The sequence below is a fragment of the Mytilus californianus genome, unplaced genomic scaffold (genome assembly GCF_021869535.1).
Source record: "Mytilus californianus isolate M0D057914Y unplaced genomic scaffold, xbMytCali1.0.p SCAF_6, whole genome shotgun sequence".
NCBI classification, from domain to species: Eukaryota; Metazoa; Mollusca; class Bivalvia; order Mytilida; family Mytilidae; genus Mytilus; species Mytilus californianus.
In genome coordinates this window covers 59,902,364-59,912,664 of record NW_026262712.1, presented here as the reverse complement: position 1 = coordinate 59,912,664, position 10,301 = coordinate 59,902,364, and positions in this window count along the sequence as shown.

Genomic DNA, 10,301 nt, shown 5'->3' with positions numbered 1-10,301 from the left:
AAATTCATAAAGGGGAAGTCGATAAAAACTGACAAAATCAAACGTTATCAATCAACGGGACGAGTGATAAACAAGTGTCATATTCCTAACTTGGTACAGGCATTTTCCGAAGACAATGGTGGGTTTAACCTGGTTTGGTAGCTAGCTAAAACTCCCACTTGTATAACAGTTGGTTATAGTTCCGTAATATTGACAAAATTGGACGAGCAACCCAATTAGACATAAAGGGTAATGTGACAATTAATTGGATCCAGCAGCTCAAACCTGTGTAAACATACATCACATCTACAAAATTCAAACAAACATCCAAATAAATCTAATACAATAAGGACGTCAACCTAAAAGGTGATAGTAAATTTGTTGTTGTCCCCGCAGATAAAGCCCCGAACAACATCGTTTTGTATGAAAACCACATTACATAAACTGCTTGATAAATGAATTAAGTATTGACAATTCACCTGGAAACTCAACATTTACCCCCACGACACTTACTAAAGAGAAAATCCTGAATAATCATAGGTCTGTTCTATGTTCCTTTGGAATTTCAACCAAAGATGAAGCACTGGATCTTCCATCACTGTATTGGATACCTAAACTACATAAGTGTCCTTACAAACAACGGTATATTGCTGGGTCTTCCAAGTGCTCCCGAAACCTCTTTCTAAATTATTAACATCAATTTTATCAGCAATCAAAGCCGGGCTTCAAAGTTATTGTGAAATTACCTGTTCTAGAGGTGGCGTGAATCAGATATGGATACTAAAAAATTCCAAAGATCTCATAGAGTACATCTAAGACTCTTTCATCTTGCAATAGTATTAAAACAAATGACTTTAAACAAGTATTCCCTAATCCAAAATAAAAGACAAATTGAAAGAGTTGGTCCTGCTTTGTTTCATAAAAAAGAATGGCCAACGCAGATAAAAGTATCCTGTCTTAGGGAGGGATAAATCCTACTTTGTAAAAAATCACTCTGATTCAAACAAAAAATTCTCTGTAACTGACATCATCAAGATGCTTGATTTCTTGATTGACAACATATTTGTTACGTTTGGAGGACGTGTTTTTCAACAAACAATCGGCATTCCCATGGGAACCAACTGTGCCCCTCTTCTTGTCGACTTGTTCCTTTATTCATGTGAGACTGACTTCATACAAGAACTTCTTAGAAAGAAAGAAAAGAAGTAAGCAGTATCCTTTAACTTTACTTTCCGCTATATAGATGATATTCTCTCACTAAATAATTCAGAATTTGGTGACTATGTTGAACGCATCTATCCCATCGAACTTGAGATAAAGGATACAACAGATACAGTAAAGTCTGCCTCATATCTTGACTTACATCTAAAAATTGACAATGAGGGTCGGTTGAAAACAAAACTTTACGACAAAAGAGATGATTTCAACTTCCCAATTGTATACTTTCCATTTCTATGTAGCAACATTCCAGCAGCGCCTGCATACGGAGTAAATATCTCCCAGGTGATACGATTTACCAGGGCTTGTATTTCCTATCATCATTTCCTTGATAGAGGGTTGCTGCTCACAAGGAAGCTATTAAACCGAGAGTTCCAGGTGGTGAAGTTGAAATCATTCCTTCGTAAGTTTTACAGACGCCATCACGAGTTGGTTGACGGTTATGGAATATCCGTTTCACAGATGATAGTGGATATGTTCCTAATGTCGTTACTAAAATCCCGTCCCATTTTCCCGAATGTAACCTACCGAAATAGACGTATTACCGGGTTTGTACTACATGAGCAACACGACGGGTGACACATGTGGAGCAGGATTTGCCTACCCTCCCGGAGCACCTGAGATCACCCCCAGTCTTTAGTTTTCTATGTTGTATTTTGTGTACTATTGTTCGTCTGTTGGTTTTTTTCTATTTTAGCCATTGCGTTGTCAGTTTATTTTCGACTTATGAGTTTGAATGTCCCTCTGGTATCTTTCGCCTCTCTTCTTTAACGTAGACGCCAACAAGTTCTTGTTGTAAATGGTACATACCGTCTATAGTATACACTTTCTCGATAGGTACAAATTAGATAAAATATAAATACAAGGAAACAACACTTTAAAAACATAGTGCGTCCGAATCGCACCTCAAGACCCACCTGCACAAGGAAAGCTCAACGTAAAAATCCCAGATAGCGGGATGCATAAGTACCGAGTCACGTCAAAAGTCATAAAGACAAAAGAAAGATAATAGCACGAAGACAAATAAAGGGAAGACTGTAATGTAAATAAAAAGATACACAACGTCAGCACCTAGAATCTATAACTCAAGACCATCTTATTTTATTTATGAAGTAGACACTGAATATTTATCTATAAGGTCTTGGTACTTTCCGATGAACCTTTTGAGAAAAAGACCAACATGTTTTTTGGCCAAACCCTGGCTCATAAACTTTTTGCGCAGACACCGATAACGTTTTACAAAGTCTGAGTAGCAGCTGTAAGCTCTTGCATATCATATTAGTTGAGAAATTTAGACTCCATACGCAGTTCTAATTTGTATATTCCTGCTAAGGTGAGGAATATTTATAATTTCAAAATTGAATTTGACTCGTTTGTCATAGATTCTAATACTGAGATGACCGCTGTTTTCAAATTCGAGATAAATGTCTAGAAATGAGCAGTAGAAGCTGTATTTGTGGTTTCTTTAATCTCTAGTTCAGGTGGATATATTAATGGGACCTAATCAGAAAACTAGGATTGTTAATTGAAAAAACATCATCAATATACTTGTATGTGAAATTAAATGATCTAGCTTCTTTGATTTTCTTTTTTTCCACAAGTGTCTAAAGGAACTCCGACTCTTTCAAAAATAAGAAAAAGTTGACAAGGAGAGGTGCACAGTTGGTTCCCATAGGAATGTCGACATCCTGCTGAAAAATTCTACCTCCAAGTCCAACAAATATGCTGTCAATGACAAACTCCAGCATACTGATCACTTGTTCTTCGGTGCAGCATGTTTTATTTTCGGGCTCGTTTTTAATCAAATATGTAGAAATATATCCTAAAACAATAAATTTGTAGCATATGGTACCATTTCTATGGAGAAAAGCATTGTGGAATATTCCTTCATAAAAGTTGTCTTATTTGTAATTTCTTCGTTTAGGTCCTATTCCTGATTGTGATATTTTGTCGGAGAGTGGTTTCGTATGGTGTATGATGCATGCATATCAGGAGACACTTGACCTGTCGAAACACCCGATCTCATTCCTTTTGAATTTCATGCAATTCTCTCTAATTTTGTTTGTCAACTTGATTTATCTTCGTTAGAGATTAATGAGGTTTAAAACAGCGGTAAAATATTGTTGCATAAACTCTCATCATTTATAACTGTTAAGACTGAAAGGTTTTCGGCAGAATGTGGTTATTTATTTGGGCACCAAATGCACACCTTTGTATTTATGTCATTAATAACAATATATGGCCAAACGCAATACAAATCCGTTTTATTCTAATTTACAGGGAAATTTGAGCACAGTTATTGTAAGTTTGATGATATTTTTGCCTTTAATAATCAAGAATTCACTTTTGATTCACGGTGATCCTTTTCTCAGAGAGCTTATGATGTTTACCCACCAATCTACTTGTGGTGTATTGATTGATATTGTTGTCTTGGTGAACACGATTTATTTGTTAGTTGATATTAGTTGAAGCTTGGCTTGCACTAGCTTTCATTAACTCCACATACGTTTAGGCCGGTACTTTGTGTTTTTTGTCATTTGATAGTTTGATAGTTGTTTTTTAGATAAGTGAAGATATAGTAGAGGCAAAAGTAGTATAGTTGTCAAAACTTCATTTCCGATATAAAAACCAACATGTTGAAAAAATCGCTTTAGTACTAGATGTAGCGAGAGTGAAAAAAAAAGTTTTAAAAAGACACAAAGTACTCACCAGAGAGACCTCGCAACTACTGAAAGCTTATACTAACCCCTATTTAAACTAATCAGTTGTTTAAAGCAGAGGACTAACAGTCAACATGGTAAAATGATACTGGCAGACAAATGAAAGTAGCTTACATGTACAACTGCTTTAATTTCTAGTGTACATGTAATATGTCACGATTAATACTCCCATTTATGTGCATCGCGGGGCACTTGTAACACCTCAAGGAAGTTTGATTATAATTTAAAAGCTTATTTTCATACTCTTGATAGCCAATAGCTACAAATGGGATATCACCAATTTGTAGTGTTACTACTGTCCTTTGTATGGATTTCAATGCGTTCAAAACGGCCTTTCTTTTCTCAAATTTTCTTAAAACGTACCCGAGACCAAACATGTCTAACTTTATGTATCGTAGAGGAGCGGTCATCGTAAAAGCATAATCAGAACAAACATAACGTTCATATTCCAAATACGTTCTTATGAGACACTGTAAACGTTTCACAACGATAATACCAGTGTGAATATCTTTACCCATAACTGAAAGTTAGTTCATTATACAAACGATTCCATTGTAATTGGTTTGCTTGAATACAATTGTTTTTTTTTTTATTTCTGAAAAGTTTGCAGCCATGTACTCGACTATGAACCATGATATTGCTTTGCAGATAAGTACAGTTTTCATTTGTATTATTGAACGTGTTACAAAATTGCAGAGAGAAATGCTGCAGAAAAAATAACTAAATTTTAATTATCGTTGATCATTTACAGAAGTCTTACATTTTAAGTAACAATGTTTTCTTGAATCTGTTCTTTTTGCTATGACTTGTAATTAATGAACGGCTAAACTCAATAGCCCTTTTTGGGGACACATCTTCTGCAATTACAGTAAAAGCCAGAACAGCAGTCACTGAAAGTAGAACATACTCTAGGCCAACATGGAGCTCTTTTTACACGCCTAAAACATGACAACACTGAAAATTGATATTAGAAAAAAGAAAACATAAAATATTTATATTGCCCCATTTGTTACAGGAACATGTAATGTTAACAAGTACAAGTACTTATAGTCTAATATTCATATCTGTTGGTTAGTTCGACAACTATAAACGTCGTACAGCTCAACTGATATATTCTGATAGAGCTGCAGATCATTCGAGTGATTTAGTACAAAACTAACTGCAAGGCATAGAGGAATGAACACCATTGATAGCTTTAGAGTCGATTAAGGGAATACAATATATAAAGTCCCTCACTTAAAGTTTATACCATACAAAGACGTGTATGCATTATTGACGAAAAGGTAATGACCATGTGTTATTAAAATGATAAACATCACCTGTATAACATGGTCTGTTGTTTTTTGTGTTGAACATAGTTTTATCGTTTGAATTGTTTTACATTTGTCATTTTGATGCCTTTTATAACGTGAAAAGCGGTACAGATTTTGCTCATTGTTGAAGGACGTACATGTACGGTGACATATAGTTGCTAACTTCTACGTGTTTTGGTCTCTGGTTGAGAGATGTCTCATTGTCAATGATACCACATCATCTTTTTTTTCTATTTGCCAACATATCCATTTCCTTATATCATGTATGTTAATGATAAATTCATCATATATACCAGGATTAAAACTGTAAACGCCAGAATCGCGTTTCTTCTAAAAAAAAAGACTCATCAGTGACACTCGAAAAAAAAGTGATAAAGGCAAAATAAAGTACTAAGTCGAAAAGCATTGATAACCTAAACTTTCGAAAGGTTTTGTCAAATACAGCTAAGGTAATCTATTCCTGGGATAGAAAACCTTAGAATTTTGAAAAAAAATTAAAGTTTTCTAAACGGTTAATTTATAATTATGATCATATCAATGATAATTCATGTCAACACTGAAGTGCTGACTACTGGATTGCTGATACCCTCATGGAGTAAACCTCCACTAGCAGTGGTATCGACACAGTGGTTGTAAATAAACTCATCACAGATACCAGGATTAAAATTTTGTAAGCCAGGCTCGCGTTTTGTCTACAAAAGACTCATCAGTGACGCTCGAAAAAAAAAAAGTTCGAAAAGGCCAAATAAAGTACGAAGTTGAAGAGTATTGACACCCCAAAATTCCTTAAGGTTTTGCCAAAAATAGCAAGGGTAATCCATTCCTAGGATAAAAAATAAATGCGTGTATATCATTTTGTGTAAACCGTTAATTGATAGCAGATAAATGTTTGGAATTCATAAGAAATCGAGTTATCTTTTAATTAACGAAGACAGATATGTGACATATAGAAAACGTTAGGTATGAGTTCTGAATAAAAAAATAAACAACATCTGAATGATTTTCATACATATTTTGATTTTGTGGTTTTATAAATCTGTAGTCTTGTGTATATATTATAATATGGTACATTAGTTTCACAGAATCTTGTTTTACTTTGCTTGTGTTCATGATTCTCATAATTTATTTGAGAGTGTTGACCCTTAACCGAAGAGTATTTGTGAACTTTATGATAAAACGAAATTTGATAATAAATGGAGACCAGACAGGACACTGAAGAAATTATTTGAATGGTATTTGTTTTCCCTGTTTCACTGTTATGCTGGTTACAGATTTGCAATTATCTATAAATGCCATACGAAACTTTTCAAGACTCGATTTAGAGCTCGTTATATTATTTTGACTAGGTCCATAGTTAAAAGGGTTGTGTTTGTTTATGTGGTATATATTAGTTTTTGTTTGACTTTGACGAAGGGGTGTTGCTGTCTTACTGACTCAGTCTTTGTTTTGATATCATCAAATACGACATGTTACTTTTATCATCAGTTGTTTTACTTACAATTATCAACACGATCGATGTGTAGACAAGGAACTTCTTGCTCTATCGAAGCATATGAGTTTATCAACGGTTCGTTTTGCCTCAGTGTAGTATTATCTGCTTTTTCTCTATTTACTTGTATAATCTGTCGTTCTTCGATTTTTTGCTATAGATTGAATTTTTTCCTGTAGACAATTTCGTAATAAAGGTTGTTGGGTACAGAATATTCCTTCAATACACAACATCGTTGAATTTCTTATTATGTCCGTTTGTGATACATTTTGCCATATGTGTTATGCTTGCTTCTAATAGTTTAGGGTTGAGCCCTTTCCATTTGATATAATCTACAATACAACTAATGTTACTTTATAATTTCATATTGTTGATGAAGATTTTTTCCAACGAACATTTCTCTTAAATATGTCATTATTTATAATAAAATTAACTGTTATTGAATCGACTCTCTCGACCGTTAACCGGCTCTTAAAGAATTAAACTGTATTGAATCTATTATTATAATAAAACGACGTGTAGGTAGTATAATGAACTTACTCATGAATAAGTCCATTGTCTTCCAGTATTTCGTCATTTGACATGTTGACTGCAGAAAAAAATATTGTGTATATTCTTACATCTTGATGAGGTAAAATAGATTTCGTCATGCACCTAGAAAATTTGGAAAGTTAAGAGACACTCCCCTCTTATGAGCAGGATACGGGAAAACAGAACAATTTTCATTACATACCACATGACTTGTTCAAAGTTTACTGCAATCTATTCATGTAAGTAGACCTTCCCCCCCCGCCACACACACACACACGACCGTGCGAGGGCTGTATAGCCAGTCAAGGTCGTTAAAAACTTCCATCATCACACACACACACATGTTCTATGTTTAAACTGTAATATATTATAACAAGTGATGTCGTTGTTTGTATTGTATTGTTGGTTGTCTGATTTATAATTTACGTATAAAATACATTTTATATCTTGTTTTTTTTAATTACATATTTAAAATGTACGACGTTTCAAAATTGTGTATTGCGTTTCATCAAATGTAATCAAATATTTTGTTGCAATTTTAGAATTTTTGTTTTTAACAAGACCCATATAAAATTTAAAAAACTGACAAAAAGTAATTCATAAACAGCTAAAAAAAGCCAATTGTAGTCTATGATAAAATATCCTTTGTTAAGTGTAGAGTGCTCCAGAAATTCTGATTTTGGTTCGACGGTCAATCGTAGCACAATAATTCAATTCTCCTATGTACTTCCCAACCCAACCCTTAATTAAGAAGAAATGGGAATTTCAATATTTAGATGTGAATAAAAGGATATGAAGGTAAAACATCAATAAGACAGCAATCAAAAGATCAAAAAAACACTATAGACATGTTTAAAAGAACATATTTTCTTCAACAAGTATGTATTACCCATAATGATTTACTGAAATTGACAAACGTTACTAAACTTAATACATGTAATACATTTCCAATGCAGACGAAAATATCAAAGTAGCAAATGAATCTTACTATGTTGTTTTTAACTGTAACAACAAGACGTGATACCTGCCAACAGAGAACTGTCATTGAAATTAGTAAAAGAATGTTCCTTGGTTTTTATTTGAAAGAACATTGTATTTTATTTCTGTATGCACGGAGCACTCGAAATAAGAACAATAAAAATAACCATTACAAATAGCACTTAAAAGTAAAGGTTAAATTCGGTTTATATGATTTCCTTACCTCCAACAGACATTAACAACAGACAGGTGACTAAACAAACAGAAACCTGCATTCTAATTTTTATAATATTCCGCTAGACACTATAAAAGATATGCATGACATATGAATATGTTTCAGTATTGTTTTTATGATAATTAGTCATTAGTAGGAATCAGTGGTATTAGTTTTAAAAATTATAAACTAGTTGCAAACGACTGTAACTAGTAATAGTAAGAACTTGGTATGCATGAGTTTGAACTCCTTTTAACATTTTGCATTATGCTTCGCGAATGATTTCTAATTTATTCTTAAATCATTTTTTGTCAATTTGCAATAAAAATTTCATTTGCATTATTTTTAAATTGAAAAGTATTTGGTTCGATAGATTTCTTACAGCTATAAGATTAAAATAAGTCCTTGAACATAAGTATCTCTACTTCACAATCTGTATAATTGTTTAAGATTACAAGAGTATTTTAAAATTCGTTTCCTCTCCATATATTGTTATGAAAACTGATGTTATACTTTTGCACCAGAATAAGTTACCACTAGATCATTAAACTGTAAAATATCATTAACAGCAGCCTAATAACGTCATATGAGAAGGACAAAGAATGTCCTCATCTTTCGTTTATATTTTGTATACTAATATGTCAAATGTAAACATTCAAGAAGCGCATAAAGTCGGTTCTAGTCTTTGAATTATTTGCAGTTTTCATTGCACAAATCTTAATACATTCTGAGCCTATTTTGACCTACAATACAATATGCCACTGATTTGTCACAAACTTTTATATCGTATAAAAACTGTTACCATTTTTTTTTAAGCACATGTCGTCATCGTATATGCTATGTTAAACTATACTTGATGTAAAATTAAGAAGGAATGCTAGTGATGTAGTACATTTTGCTTGAAGGGCAGAATTTTCTGTTTGTTAACAATGTGTCATTGGAATTCCTATTGTTTAAAACTACAAAATCTGTGTTTTATTCTTAATTAAATATGATTAAAATGTACTTACATAAGCAAATACAATTTGTATTGTATGGAAGTTTGATAAAGAAATATGTATTGTGTTCCATCATTTATACAACATTGTTACGCAAATGACATCTGAAAAATACAAACCGTTTATTGAAATATCCTGCTTTGCGGTCGTACGTCCTTGCACGAGTAATGGACTAAATACAACGCACAGAACAGTTTTTTTGACAAACTAGAAAAAAACACATTTTCGACTTTATTTCCCTACTTAGATTATGTTCTTAAATCATAACAATAAAAACATCCTTTTGTAACATGTAGAGATACTATTGTAAGTTATCAAATTGATGAGGCGGTCAAAAATACAATCACATTGCACCATTAAATGTGTTACTTTGTGCATAGATGCACGACAGTGGTACGGAAAGAAAGGCAATTAGAAAAATACAACGGTATAAACATAAAGCAACCAGAAAAAATTAAATCTAATATGCAATGTGTGTGTTAACGAAAAGACATAAATTCGACCAGAAAGGAAATTTTATAAAAGTAAATAGATGTGGTATATGATTGCCAATGGAACAGCTTTTGAACTGATTCCATTCATTAAACATAATATTTCCATTACACAATCAACATATATCCTAATCTTTTTAATACATATTAATGCGTGCTTCAACCAACAGGTATCTGTGGTAGTCTATTCAAAATTATTTCAAAAACGTTTTGAATTCAATACAAGGTATTTGTATCTGGGGTGAATTGTAACTTTGATGACGACATTTCATCTATTGATCCACTAAATAACAATATAATCAATTGAATTGCAAGCAAGTACAGATCAGGGTGTTACTCATTCGAAAGGACAGATGTAAACGCTAAAGAA